Source organism: Aethina tumida, chromosome 1 (genome assembly GCF_024364675.1).
Source record: "Aethina tumida isolate Nest 87 chromosome 1, icAetTumi1.1, whole genome shotgun sequence".
NCBI classification, from domain to species: domain Eukaryota; kingdom Metazoa; phylum Arthropoda; class Insecta; order Coleoptera; family Nitidulidae; genus Aethina; species Aethina tumida.
This window is the reverse complement of record NC_065435.1, coordinates 42,325,332-42,340,484: the sequence shown is the minus strand read 5'-3', so window position 1 is coordinate 42,340,484 and position 15,153 is coordinate 42,325,332.

Here is a 15,153-nt window from a genome sequence, read left to right as displayed (position 1 = left end):
GTATTTGGTAATTAAGTGCGATAAAGGCCTTGTTTTACAGGTGTCGGCTCAAGTATTAGGAGCACCAAATTTATTACCGGCTTAGTTTCCGACCCATCTGCAACCTCTATGGGCTTGTAAGTGTTAATTACGACGACAATCTGCATGAATTAGACAACTTAGTCCTGTCCCGAAATACATGTAACTGCTGAAATTATATTATATCATATTTATATCTCTGTGTCACTTATGCTCAACTTTATACGGTAATTTTCAGGTCGAAAATAATTACAAATAACAATTCATTAGTACAGAAATATTTTGTAATTATTTATATCTATCTATTCCGGTTTATAAAAATTATTAATCATATCATAATTTAATTAACCGTATTTTAGTAAATTAATTGTCATTTAATTAATTTGTTTATTATTATGTTATATGTTTCTGATAACATTCCATAAATTTTTAAACTCATCAAAGATAATTATTTATAAATTATGTTCAATATTTACATATAATTTAGTAAAATTAATTTATTTGTCAGTTTTATAAATCAATTTGTATTGAGATTTTACTAAATAAAGTACACAACGATGTATGTATATGTTTATTTATGGATAAATTGTGGTTTTTAATTTTTTAGTTTTGCAATTCATAATAAATAATAAATAGTACAACAATATTTACAAAGCAAAAATTTATGTCCTTATTTTAAATTTTACAAAATTAACAACGTATGTATAATATTGTACAATTATAAAGGAAAAACATAATTTAAGTAATTAATTTGTTAAAGTTAGCAAATTGAGCATATCCTAGTATATTATACGAAATTTACCAAACAAAATATGCTTTCTTATGCAATATGTCCTGTAATGAATTCAGAATATTCACTGTTTTACAAAGATACGAATAAGGAAATTCAGACAATTAATACAATTTGCCAATAGTTCGCATAATTGCTTATATACGACTAAAGGAAGTTTGACAACAGACCAAAAGCTTCAAACAATCTATTAATTGTCTATATTCAAATAAGTAAATCACGCAAAATACCCAAATTTCTGGTGTTCAATATTAAGCATTCAGTTTGTTGTGAATCGACTCGAAAATATGTCTGTTGTCTATTATTAAAATTATAAGTATTTCTTTTCTTAAATGGCGTAAAAGGTCTCTGTGATTTCTGGCCAGTTATATTTTGAATCAAAAGTCCTTACACCAAAATAGCGAGCAGAAAAAAAAATAAAAAAATAGCACTTACTAAATTTTTAATAGCGTTATTTGATAATATTGATGTATTTAAATATAAGTCTGCAGTTGTATTGTATTAGTTTAGTAATAATGAAGATATTTGGAGAAGTAGTAGCTAAACAAAAACCATGGGTAAAATATCTTTGATATGTAACAGTTTATTATTTAAATATTTGTAAAATATAATTTAAAAAAAAAAAAGTGGAAAAAAATATTCATAAAAGAAAAGAAAATATATTTTAGATGCTACAGATTTTCATCTTATGTTACTAGTCATATTACTTTTAGAATTAAATAAATTTCACATATTTAATAGAAATGATGGTTTTTCCTGTAGATTTGAGTTGAATCATTCACTAACCATCTTTTAACAGTCCTTGAACTAATTTCTTCAGGTTGGGTTTAATTTCACTTGACGATAATATTGTATTGGCTTTTGACATTCAAATTATCCAATTATCGTTTTTCTTTCAAGTTTTTTGAACTCTGACAATTTTCGTAACTACCACTTAGCTAGCTTTTCTAAAATTTTTAATAATGCTATAAACAAATGACTTATTTATCCATAAACCCTTAACCACCTCTTTTGTTTCTCTCTGTCTTGGTAAAGGTGAATTATAATTTTTCTTCCAGTTTCACTTTGACCAACGACTAAATAATTATAATAAGTAAAAGTACCATAAAGTAAAACTTTTCTATAATTTTGTATATTAAAAAAGCACGTAATAATATTTATAATATATTTTAATAAGTTTCTCTAATTGTGACCACTACTATACGATATTTATACCATAATTTAGTCAGATGTATTACCAAAATTATTTTAAATCACGTTCTTTAAAACTTTGATTCTTTAAAGGATCGGGAACAGTAATGTGGGAAATCTTGTAGGAAATCGATTGGTGCCACCCTGTATATTGAACTGATTTCACTTGTTTCATCTTCATAATAAAATATTTAAGCATGATTTTAAATTTTAATATAAATACTGCTGTGATACTTATATTTTTTAAATTATATTTTAAATAAAATATTTATTGTTTCATTTTGTTTTATTTATCTATAATAATGTAGAGAATTAATAAGTAGATAAATAATATAAATTATATAGAATTTAGTGTGAATGTATTGGTGTTTGTGTTAATATCATTACGCATAATACGTTCGAAATTGTGCACCATAATTCACGGTAAATTGTACAGAATAAGTGTCACTTAAGATATCGACGCCTGTAGAGTGGCCGGGCAGTTGACCAAAGGCGCATTGGCCATTTGACCGTCCGCCTCTCACATTTATTATATAACTGAGACGCTAATATACCAAACATTCCACAAGGAAGGCATCCAATATGGCGTCGATTGATCGGAACTGTTCCATCATTGTTTATGAACGTTTTGACACCCCAATAAAAGGTACTTCTATTTTATTTTATGAAGAGTCTCTTTGTTTTCCGTATTGAATTTTAGGGGGCGGCCATTTTTCGCAATAAACCCTAAGAGATTTTGCAACGTTTAAATTACATCGTAGTGTTTGATGCGAAACATCTTTTATACGTTTACTATTGTGTATAAAATTTATATTGGATTTACCGAATACTCACTACGATATAAGCAGTTCTAGTGAAAGGTTTTATTATTATTTCTTTTAACGTTCATAAGCTTTAAATGTTTTTTACTTTACTACAGTCCTGCACGTTTTATTTTTGACATTCACTCCCTCATTTATTGGCGAACGGAAAAATGGCGGATGCGCCAAAGTTTTGGTGGATGCTCCACTATGGCGAATGCGTCCATGTCTCGCCCAGTTTGGTGGATGCAAAGCGTCCTTGTGACGGTCACAGGGAAGAAATGACAAAGTAAAACGAACAAGTAAAACCAGCAACACATCGGAAATTATATCTAAACATCAACGTACGAGAATGGTCAATGAAAACTAGAATATCTTCCACATGAGACAAATATAAAACAGATTGAATTATTTATGGCCCGAATGGGGGTTTTATCGTTTCGCTTTAAATTTAACATTCTTATGTAGGTAGACCGAAACACGGTTACCTAAATAAAAACATCGCGTGTAGTTTGCACTGATTCGGTACTTTAAATTTACACCATACAGGATTACCTAGTGGAAATTTCCGTTTGTGGCGTGAGTCAACTTTAACTTCAAATAAACTTCGCTCATTTATTATTTATGTTGTTGGCCTCTTTGCGCACTTATGGTTGAAAATTCGTCAGTAAATAGAACGGATGCCGCAAATAATATTTTCTATGCCAAATATTGACTTCCGTTTGATTATTAAGTATGTATGTGCTCGGTGCATCGTCGGTGTCCTTCGCTTGTTAAATTTTTTAATAACTCGGCGATCTAGTTTCAAGATCGTTGGGAAACTATTCGTTGTTGCGATGATTTCAGTTTTTGCCACTGACCTACTCCTGTTTCGGATCGACCTGTTCTGGTTATAATTTTATGGTTTTTGTGTTGTTTCATGATCAGTTTTATTAGATATTTCCGCCGAAAAAAAATTTCGTGTTGCTTTTAAAATATGAATAAATATTTTTCATTTTTTTTCATGTTATGTATTCATTTAGAGGGTGTAATGATATAATAAGTCGAAAATCTTAATACTAAAATGTCCAATGTATAAAATTAATTAAATTATTTTAAAGGTCAATTTATATAGAAATGAGTTTATTAAATTTCTTTTATTATAATTTGAGGTAAGAAAAGTTCAACTTATGAAGTTAGTTGTCAAATTTGACTACACTGATTATTGGCAAGTCACTTCCAATAAAATGTTTTTGTAGAGTATAAATATTACAAATATTTTCATTTGTATTTTATATCACATAATCATAGTAGTGCTGAAGTAAATACACGATTAATTCAATCATTTAAAACTTTTAAAAATAGCTTTTCCGAAAAATATACCTATAAATATTTGTTTTTCCATTTTTCTATTTTCTATTAGTTTTAAATTTTTTAATAATTAATAAATATTTTTGTATTTATATTATGAGTCAAGTCCAACTTATGAACAATTCAAATATATTAATTATTTCTAAAATAATTAACAATAAAACTTCAGATAAATGTTGATTAATAAAAAAATTGATTGATGATTGATGATTGATTATTATCTTTCAAACCAATAATTATCTTCATAATAGAATATAGAAGCTTCATCAAGAAGTATTATTTTTAAATTTTTATACAAATACTACATTGGATTAGATATTTTAAATTATAGAACTATTTTTTGTATAATTTTTTTCTAATATAAACAATTTATAAGTAAATAAATAATATAAATTGTACACAATTTAGTGTGAACGTTTTGGTGTTTGTGTATTTTTTTTTTGTTCTAGAAAACCGAAAAAATATAATGAAATTTATTTATTTTTTTATTTAGTGAGGTGAATATCTTTTACTGTAATTTTAACTAACAATTATACCTAATTGTCTATTTACACGAATTTAATTTACAACGGGCTAAAAAGAAAAAAAATCTTTTTTACACGAATTGTTTTGTTTGAACACAATTTTCAATATTCTATAAATTTTTCTTGAATCTTATTTTTTTTCAACATATAAAATGTGTAAGCACGAAATAAATTCTTAAGTGAACAAAAATTTATTAATATTGTTTACACTTAATTTACACGATGTTTTAAATTATTTAAAATTTCTATAAATGTGTTACTTTTTTACATATCCATTGTCTATTGTTATATAGAGAAAGTGCTATTTAAAAACTAAATTAGAATTTTTTGTAGACCTAATTGAATGTTTGTGATATTGATTACAATTACAGAAAACGGTCACAATTTTCGAATAATTTTTTAATTTGAATGTGAACAAACTTTTCATGTAGTTAGTCCTGTTTTGTTTTATAATATGTTGTCGAGAAATTTTAAACAAGTGACGTGGAATCTTTTCAACTATGTTTATTTAACTATCGACATGAATTTATTTCTCATTAAAAAATGTTCGGGCATTTCGGTCGAAAAAAAACGTGTTTATTGAAATTGTTTTTGGAACAAACTTTAGTTCCATCAAATATTAAAATCGACATTGTAAAAAAAGTACGGAGTTATAATAAATTTTTTAGCTTAATTAAATGATATATTTAGAGGTGATTAAACGAGTTTCGATTTTTCTTAATTTAATATTTATAATACGAATGTAATTTCCCTTTGATTTGTCTATAATAAGGAAGTTGATTTTAATCATAGATTTCCACAAATTGATTTATGTTCATAAATGAGTGTATAATTTATGTATGTAAAACGTGTAGGATGATAAAATGGTAATCAAAAATAGTACGGTATGTGGCATTAAAATAAATAGAGAGCTTTCTGTTTTAATTATCAGAATTAATTAAAGGCCATGTCTATTACAGAGAAATTACATGTACCATTAACAAATTACAGTAAACCAAATAATCGATATCCTTTGGCAAGGACCATACGGGCAAAGTGTCACCTGTTGTGCAACCACGTATTGCCACTGCTCACCACTGTACGTATACCGCAAATACCACCATAATTAACACTGTGCAGGACAGCAGTACGTCTACAAGGCAGCGAACCCAAATATAAACCGACGTCCCATTACATGTCTCTTATATTAGGATATTGAAGCCCCGTTCCCTTTGACATCGGCTACAACGTGTTGCACAATAATAATTTGCCGCACAAAATATACTTTGCATCGCATGCCCACCATATGTGCGGTTTTGCATTGGTGTTTTGCGACAAACAAATTGTTAATAAGCGGTACGTACACACATCGATTCCGGAACGATATAAATTATGCGTCGGGGAGCAATGACAGTAATATGGCGAAAGAGACAGAGGTAAATACATGGGCATAATAGGGGTAAGCCTCATTAGTGATCCGTGCCGGGACATGTATCTCGGAGATTTGAGGCGCCCCCATGTTTTCCCTTCCGTACCCCGGGAGTAGAACGAAAATCAAATCAGAAATGAAAGTTTGAAAGATTAATAGCGAGCAGAAATAGATTTTAATGAATTTTTCAATATGTATAACAAGAAAAGGAGAAATTAAGCTCCGCGAATTTAGACGTGTTTTATTTCGTATTTTTCTTTTTGTGCAATCTCCCTGCTCTTCTTAATATTAAAACTTGAGTATTTTTATTTCAATTACGGAAAACGTACAATAAATCCCAGAATAAACGTTGAATTTACTTCTGAATGAAATTTAAAATTAAGGGATGCTTGTCAAATTTCGACAATAATAGATACAAACAAGTCTTTATACACAAATTTTTTTTCTTCTTCGTTTCATACTGCGCTTTCCCGTGAGGTCCTTTCTTTGAACACCGGCGGATTTTTTGTTTTGAATAATTTATTACATTTTTTATTAATTACTTTTCTTAAAACAATCATGTCTTTATTGCATTTCCCTAAGATCCGAAAATATTAATTAACTCAATAGTATTACGTTCATTTACAAGTTTCTAATTTTAATTCCAGTATACCGAAAATGAAAAGTATATTAATTTTTTTGACATTTATAGACATAATACAAATTGATCATTTACTTGAAGATATTTATCAAATTCTGCAGCTGAACAAAATTCATCCATGAAATTTTTATCAATCTTCAGTCACATTTCACATTTAAGTAATTTTATTCAACAACAAATAATTTCAATATCTCAAGTTTCATACTTTTAATAAATAACTTTTTCAAGCTTCTTTGTCATATCAGGTCAAGATCAAATAAAAAATGAAATTCTTTTGAACATAAATAAATAAGAAGACTATTAAACTACTAAAAATTTTCTTCATTCATATAAACTATTTAAACCTATAAAAAATATTTAATTAAAATTCCCTTGTAATAAAAGTGAGTATATAATAAAATGGTTGAACGCAGTTCATTTAGAAGCATTCCGGGACAACAAATTTAGGATAATACAGATGTCAATTACGTCAAAAATATCAACGCAATTGGTATGCACGAGTTGCAACGTGTCAATTAATACTGATTCAAAGACAGATTCGTACTGAAATATTCAATTTCGATTTCCAGTTTCAAATAGACAATTAAGGTTAATTTTTTCTTTAGTCATTCAGTTTTCTTTTCAAAAAACTTATCAACAATGTGAACTATAAAAAAACGTAAAACTTCAAATCGAAACTCAAATGGATGGATGAAACAAGTATAAGTATTGCAGTTGATTTAAATATTCATTTATTTTTATTTCTATCATAACATTTTCATTTCTTATCCAATCTTGGTAATTTAAAATGCTTCTAATTGAATAAACTAACTACAAAGAATGAAAAACTTTAGATTTGAAATAATTATAACTGAAAAATAACTTAAATGGCGAAAGTGGCTAAAAATCAACAATAGTAGCATGAAGTCAGTCATTTTTCTTCCTAACGAAACGAATTAGGTACAGTGGGATGCATAATTTACTCACTTTTCTGACGAAATATTATTCATCTCGATTGGGCTTGCCGTTTATTCTGGACGGAGCATTAAGTAAAATGATAAACCGAAAAACACAAGTTTGCCATTATCTAGGTGAATGGCCCAAATGAAAAAAGGAATAAATATGATTTTCATGTTCACCACACCCCGACAGTACGTAAAAGAAAGTTTCCATGTTTTCATAGTAAACTCGTGTTATTATTGTATGTTATTTTAGTTAATCTTTAAAAAATTCAATAACTAATCACCTTTTTTTATTTTTAGCCGCATATTCACGAAAAACAATAGGTTATGAAAATATTATGCCATGAAATAATTTCAAACTTGTATTTTAATATGCGAAATTTTGATTGCAATTGATTTCACACAGTTTATTTTTATTAATTTCAGTACGAGTTCGAGAACATGGTTCATAATTTAATTTACATTAACAATAACGTTAATTTAAACATGATTTATTATTCAAGTAGTATTAATTCGAATATTGTTTTTATAAAATACAATATAAATATTTTTCAATTAGTACAATTGTTATTCCAATGCAGTTCTTCATTTGAATCATAAAATATTATTTCATGTATATTTATTTTCTGCAAATACTCAATTAGTTATGGAGAACACAGATTAAATATTATTATACAAAATGAATCAAGTTATAAGTAGATTATGTAAAAATAAATTAATTTTAAAAATAATAATATTAAATATAAATAAATGTACTATTTTCTGTTGGATTGATACAGTATTTATATTCGTAAATACCGTGCAAAAATGTGCATTTACAATTTTATTGAACTCTTTATAAAATCTTTAAATTAAATTAGTATTAAAGGATATAAAAATGTATTTAATATATTTTATTATATTATAAAAATATCAGTTTTATACTCACGTTTACAAACTGTATCAGTTTTCTACTTTGATTAAACAAATATGGAATTTAAATGACAAAGTAAATCATAATGTTATTTTATAAGAGTAAATGGTTGTTTTTAAACTAATTCTCAATGGGAAGTTTCTTTTTTTAATAATACGAATGAAGCACATAAAACGCATATAAAAAACAAATAAATAAATAAAATACAACATACTGTAGTGAGAATAATATGCAGTATATTATTTTGTTTCTATGTTAAAAAATACATCAGTTAATATTTTGTAAACACTGAAACCAAAATTAAATGTTTGTTTCGCAATATTATTTTAATTGGAACATTTAATTATTTTAATAATTATAATTAAATTGCATACATAAATAAATACATAAGGAATAAACGAAAATGAAACATGCTGTAGTTATAAACGGTAATTTTTCTAGTTAAATTATAAAACGGACGCAAACACAAGCCATGAGAGAATAGGAACAGGTAGAGGCGAATAAATATCAGAAATGATGAAAGGGGTTGTTGCGAAATAAACTTGATTACAGCAAGCAACACTTAACTGTAGTAAAACAGTGCTGGAGCGACTGGATCGAGTTAGTTCTGGCTCACGGCACGAATTAATAACTACTGTGTCAACAGAGACTCTCCACTGGTCCAGAGAGCAAGCCAGGCGGGCTCTCGACATCATTATATCATACAATTTTAATCATAAACCGTGTTACCATTTACGGCGAAATATAAATTAACTCTCTTTAAATTTTCATCCTATAGTTTTAAATTAAACGGATTTTAGTTTAAAGCGTTTTTACTCATTAGAGTTGCAGTTTGTTTTGCAGCTACACATTTTTTAATAAAATAATTCTGGAGTTTAATGAATTCACTGCATGGCAGTCCTATTCAAAAACTGACTCTAATTAATTATGTAACTCACGCCCTTTTAATGTGCACGTACAAGGTGAAATTATATCCATATTAATTTTGATATGGAAACAAACGGAATAGTCGCTCGTTTCAACAAGTGGAATCCAATTAAAAATTTTAAATCAGTTAAACTTGTTTAAAATTTAGCAGGGCATTGTTATTAATTGTAAACATGAAAAATTAATTAATGCATGTTTGGACCTTGAACGAAGTTCGTCCTTATTAAACCGGATACCTGGCAGACGTTGACAGTGCATTGCAACATTGTCAAACCCTTATCAGCCGGACACCCTTGGTCTCGGCGATCCAAGAAGTGCAACAGTGTTGCACCCTTGGCTCAAGCGGCACCGAGTCGGCACTTTTAATTCGTGCATTACAATTGTTCGCAACAAACCTCAGGCAGTTATACTGTAAAGCTTTGAACACATTAAATAAAATCAAGCTCTGAAGTGTTGGACGAGTTTCCTTTTTTTAAAAAAAAAATAATGTTTGTAAGGGACGCATCTGACATGTACATGCATGTAGAGTAGGTGCAAATTGATTATAGTCACCTGTTGTGAGGCTGTTGTCTAGATACAAATTATCTTTAGCTAAGGTATACTGATATTCTAGCCACAATTTGAAACACTGTAAAATACATTTTCTTTTATCAAATTTAATTTAAACATAAATTTATTACGGATTTTATTAAAACCTCTTGTGAATTATAATTGTTTTTAAAAATATTCATTTAATAATATTTCCATTAAAATTAAATTCAAATCATTTAAATCACATAAACAAGAGCACTTGAAACATTGATAATATAATATTGAAAATTATACCCTGCAAGAATTTGTTAACAAAATTAAAATACATCTCCCAATTGTTAATTATTACAAATTTCCAAATGATTTTGCTTCGAAATTGAAATATTTTTAAACAAATATTAATTTACAGTCAACTAAATTCGAAATGCATATGCAATATTTAAATCCCAATTTTATATTGAATGTACATAGACGTATTTTTATGCTTACTTAACTCCCCGTTATTACCGGCAAATTTCAAATATACATATTTATTAACTGAAATTAAAATAATAAATATTTGTTTATGTTACGGAATTTATTACTCATCAAGGACTAAATTTTATAGTAGTTTTAGAAATAAATGCCTGAGATAAAACGTCTACAAACATAAATTCATAAAATTGCTAACAATTAATTTAATATTCATCCAATAAAATAATCACTTAGTTTATATATTTACGTATATAGACAAACTATTAATAAGTTTTGATAAGTCGTTTGAATCTTGATAATTCAAAGAAAATATTCTACACACATGTTTTGAACTGGATAATTTGAATGATGGTGGCTACGACCAGAAGATTATTCTTTTCTGATTATTTCTGCTAGACACATGCTCTACATCCAGACTTCGTGCTCACATTGGAATCACTGAAAGTTTGTCTCTCATCAGAAGAAGGTTACATGAAGCTGATCTTAAAGCTAGAAGACACTTTCGACAACCTCTGTTAAACAGGGAGCAAGGAACTCCAGCCAAATGGCATAATTGGTTGTTCAAAGATGAGTCTGAGTACACTTACCATATATCATTCGAATTGCCATATCTAGTCATGGCGTGACTGTGATGAGAAATATCATGAGCAACAGCTTCAACTGTTGCTTTTAGAGGTGGCGAAACTTTTAAATTTGTCATTGCAAAATCATGATATTACTGGGATGCAGTGGCCCCCGCGTTCACCAGACTGCAGTTCAATTGAACAGATATGGGACCGGCGTCAAATACAAATTTACAGTCTAAGCCATCCTGCTTCAAAAATTAAAGATGCTTTCTAATGATCTCAGAGAAGGATGACGTGCTGTGGATCAAGAATTTATTGATTCACTAACTTTGAGTATGCCAAGGAGGAAAAAAGCTGGTCGTAGAGCAAGGAGGGACTAACCAAGTACTAATTTAAAAAATGTAACGGTTAATATTACATTTTTTTTTAATTTTAATTAATTTTGTGTGATTAATTTTCTAAGGAATTTGGTGATTTTAATTTTATCATCGATTGAGAAGTTCTGTTGTGGCAGAAGATTATATTGTTTATTAAAATGTATGTAATATACTGCTTTTATTTTTGTCGTTTTTGAAATAGTTCAATTTATCCACTTCAAAAGACGCGCACTGTATTTAAATAATTGTAAAGAAGCTAACTATGTAAACAGTTGTTTATGTTACGGAATTTATTACTCAACAAGGACTAAATTTTGCAGAAATAAATGCTGAGATAAAACGTCTGCAAACCTAATTGCTGACAGTCAATTTAATTTTCATCTCATAAAATATTCACCTAACTTGCATATTTACGTATCTTTTAGATTTAATTACATCAAACATATTTGAACAATTTAAAGAACATTTTAACCACGTAAATAGTTGCGTAAAATGTATTTAAATAAAACTTAAAAGATCTATAAATACACTTAAATAAACAGTGCATGTAAACGTAGTAAGTACTATCTTGAAGTTGAACAGAAAAATTCGAAATGACCAATTACCTCAAGCACTAACAATATTTATGCTTTCCTTTTGAATAGTGTACAAATTGCATTTAAAGCACATTCTTTTCCCTTGTCGCGGAAAGATTTCCGGATGTTGGAACGGTAAATGCTTATTCAATGTAATAAATGCTCGGGCTTTGAAAAGAATCCGGTAAGTGGCATTGGAAACATCTGTGTTAAACTCAACCCCATTATCATATTGAGCCGTGAACTTTATGCTATTGTGCCTCATATTAAAACTTTATTCAAGAACTTAAGCAGATTTCCCTTTAAATATTTCCATTCGCGCTTTTTCTCCACACCCGGGAGCATGTTCGCGGTAGTCAACGTTTGGGTAAATAATAAACAGGTTTTAAAATCGAAGTGCAGTTTAAAAACCGTTTTTCAGACAATAGTCGAACGTTAAAAATCACTTTGGCTCATCCCGACACTTATTCACAAACCCAACAAAAATAATGCACGAGTAAACCAATTTATATAATTGCATTTCGGTTGACGTTTCGCTTAAATTAAATAAAGTTTTACTTAAAATTCAGTATAGTAAAACTCACAATTCCGACGCGAAATTGCGAGGCAATTCATCGGTAATTTAATTAACATTGGTTTCTGTCACTAAACAACTACCTCGAAATATTCCGGGCACCTTGTTTCTGAAATGTTTAATTAAAATTATATAATAATTAATTATTAATTAGATACTCCGCGCTCCGGGTAATTATTGTCTTAGTTTAATATTTTGATATTCACAATGCACGAGCAATCCGCTAATCAACCTTATATTAAAATGTGCGAGTTTCTATTTTTGATAATAACTTTATTTCATCTAGTTAACAATTATGTTACTGTCTGGTAATTTTAAAACTAATTAATTATTTTTATGTTTTGTTATGTCTCTTCCTTTTATGATAACAGCTAGCTGAAATAATTAATTTTACTTCAGTGATGTTCAGATAATTGTATAAATCTCTATTAAGGGTTTTTTACTTTAATTTAAATAAGCAGTCGAACTGCGATAACTCAATGATTTGACTTTAATTTAATAAATAAATCAAATTGGTTTCATCTAACAATTCAAACTTTAATAACTCAATAATTCGAACAATATTTGACATTCAGTAAATAGAATTTTTGGAGGAGATACTTGATTTCATTGAAAAACTACTTCTTATTATTTATATGTCTGATAATTCAGAATAGTTCGTACTGTTCGTACTTCTTGAAAGAATTTACGATAGATAATTTTCAATTATTTCAAAAAAGCTAGTTTTTGATCAGTTTTCAAAACAATATTCTTTAAATTTTCATGTGAATATTACAGGAAAAAAAGTGAAAAAAATATTCAACTTCAGTAATTTTGAAGCTTGTAATTTAACATTAATACTTTTCTTACTTAGTTATTATCGAGCTTGACAGATCTGAATCCGATTCACATATTTGACAATGTCGGTGATACTGATGGAGACCTAATGGAGGATATTTTAAAGGAAAAATTGCAGCATCACATTCAAAAATGCATAAGTTTTTATTAATAAACCATATATATCATATGAAAAAATTTTTATGCTCTTTTTAATTATGCTTTTACAATATACGCTCTTTAAAATATTTTTTAGGTTTTGGTTTAGTCATTTTAAAGGTGACAATAAATGCAGTATCAAGATTATCCTGATATTTGCACAACGAAGAAATTAAGCAATATCTCGTACAAAATCCTCGTACAATTATCATCATATCATAAAGGTTTCGGGATAATAAAATTGGGCGTTTGAAAATTTCCACGTAATTCAAATGAGTCTTGAAGAATGAGTTGATTATGATAATTTGGTACACTCTAGACAATAGGTTGAAGCTAGTGAGACTGGTGGATTAGTTTTTAAACGTCTTACCCAAGAAAAGATTTGATTACTCACATAGTGGACAGAAGGTAGAATTTTACATATTGGCTACCTTCCAAATGTTCAATCCAACATGTATTAAAGACTCAAAGACAAAATGTTAATTAACAAGTTCTACCTCATCCTCCATGAAATCTGCATATTTATCCAAGTAGTTATTATTTATTTATGTCACTATCCAATTTGCTACATAATAATTGATTTAATTCTGAACAGGAGGTTAAAATTCAGATTGATTTTCTCTTCAGTTTTAAGAACCTATATTTTTTCATAGAATGCTTATAGGATGTTAAATTATTGATAATGGTGAATTGTGATTTGTTAAATTTCTATGTTAAACGTTAAAATCGTGAACACAAAGCCACATATCAAATTAAAAACTCAAAGGAAGCTTCTAAATAATAAATTAAAATCTTATTTCATAAGTAAGTCTTGATAGGTCGAATTTTTTTCATATTACAGTTTCAGTTATCACAGTTTAACTATATCTTGAACAATGAAATTTTTGTGATTGTGTAATCAACTTTTAATATATTGTATGTAAATATATCTTCCAGTCTAACACGTCAACTGTATCATATTTTAGAAGAATAACAGGCAAAAGAAATACAAATAACATTAGATAATACCTTAAAACCTGAACCTCGAAATGATCTATATGTAGGGAAAAGTCCGGATAACTATTTTAAGATATTTCTCGGCAAACTGGTGAGATTTACGTAGAGCAGTGCCGCAGATATCATTTAATATAGTTTAAACTGACAGTGAATAAAAGTTCTCTGCTTAAAATTACTATCTAACGCGGTAATAAAGCCAATAAATCTGTAATATTGAAGCGGGCGGCTGAACAACCCGATAGAGACATTTGCATTTTAAGTGTTTTCTACACATATTGCCACTGGTTGGTGGCTGGCTGTTTCCCCGTTGCACACACACACACACACACAACTGTCGTGTCGTTCGCGATAAAATCCAAGTGGGTTTTATAAGGGCAATATCACTAAAATTGTGCACGTTTACGTGTTTGGATCTGCACCCGTTTTGATCAAATTGTAAGAAAGCGAAATGCTCGAACCGCTTAAATTTCAGGCAAATTTGCTCTTAAAATGTCTTTACACACGATGTGCAAAACTAGGAAACGTTTTCGGTCCGTTTATAAGGGCGTAGCCCTAAATATAAGTGCAATAACTACACATTTTA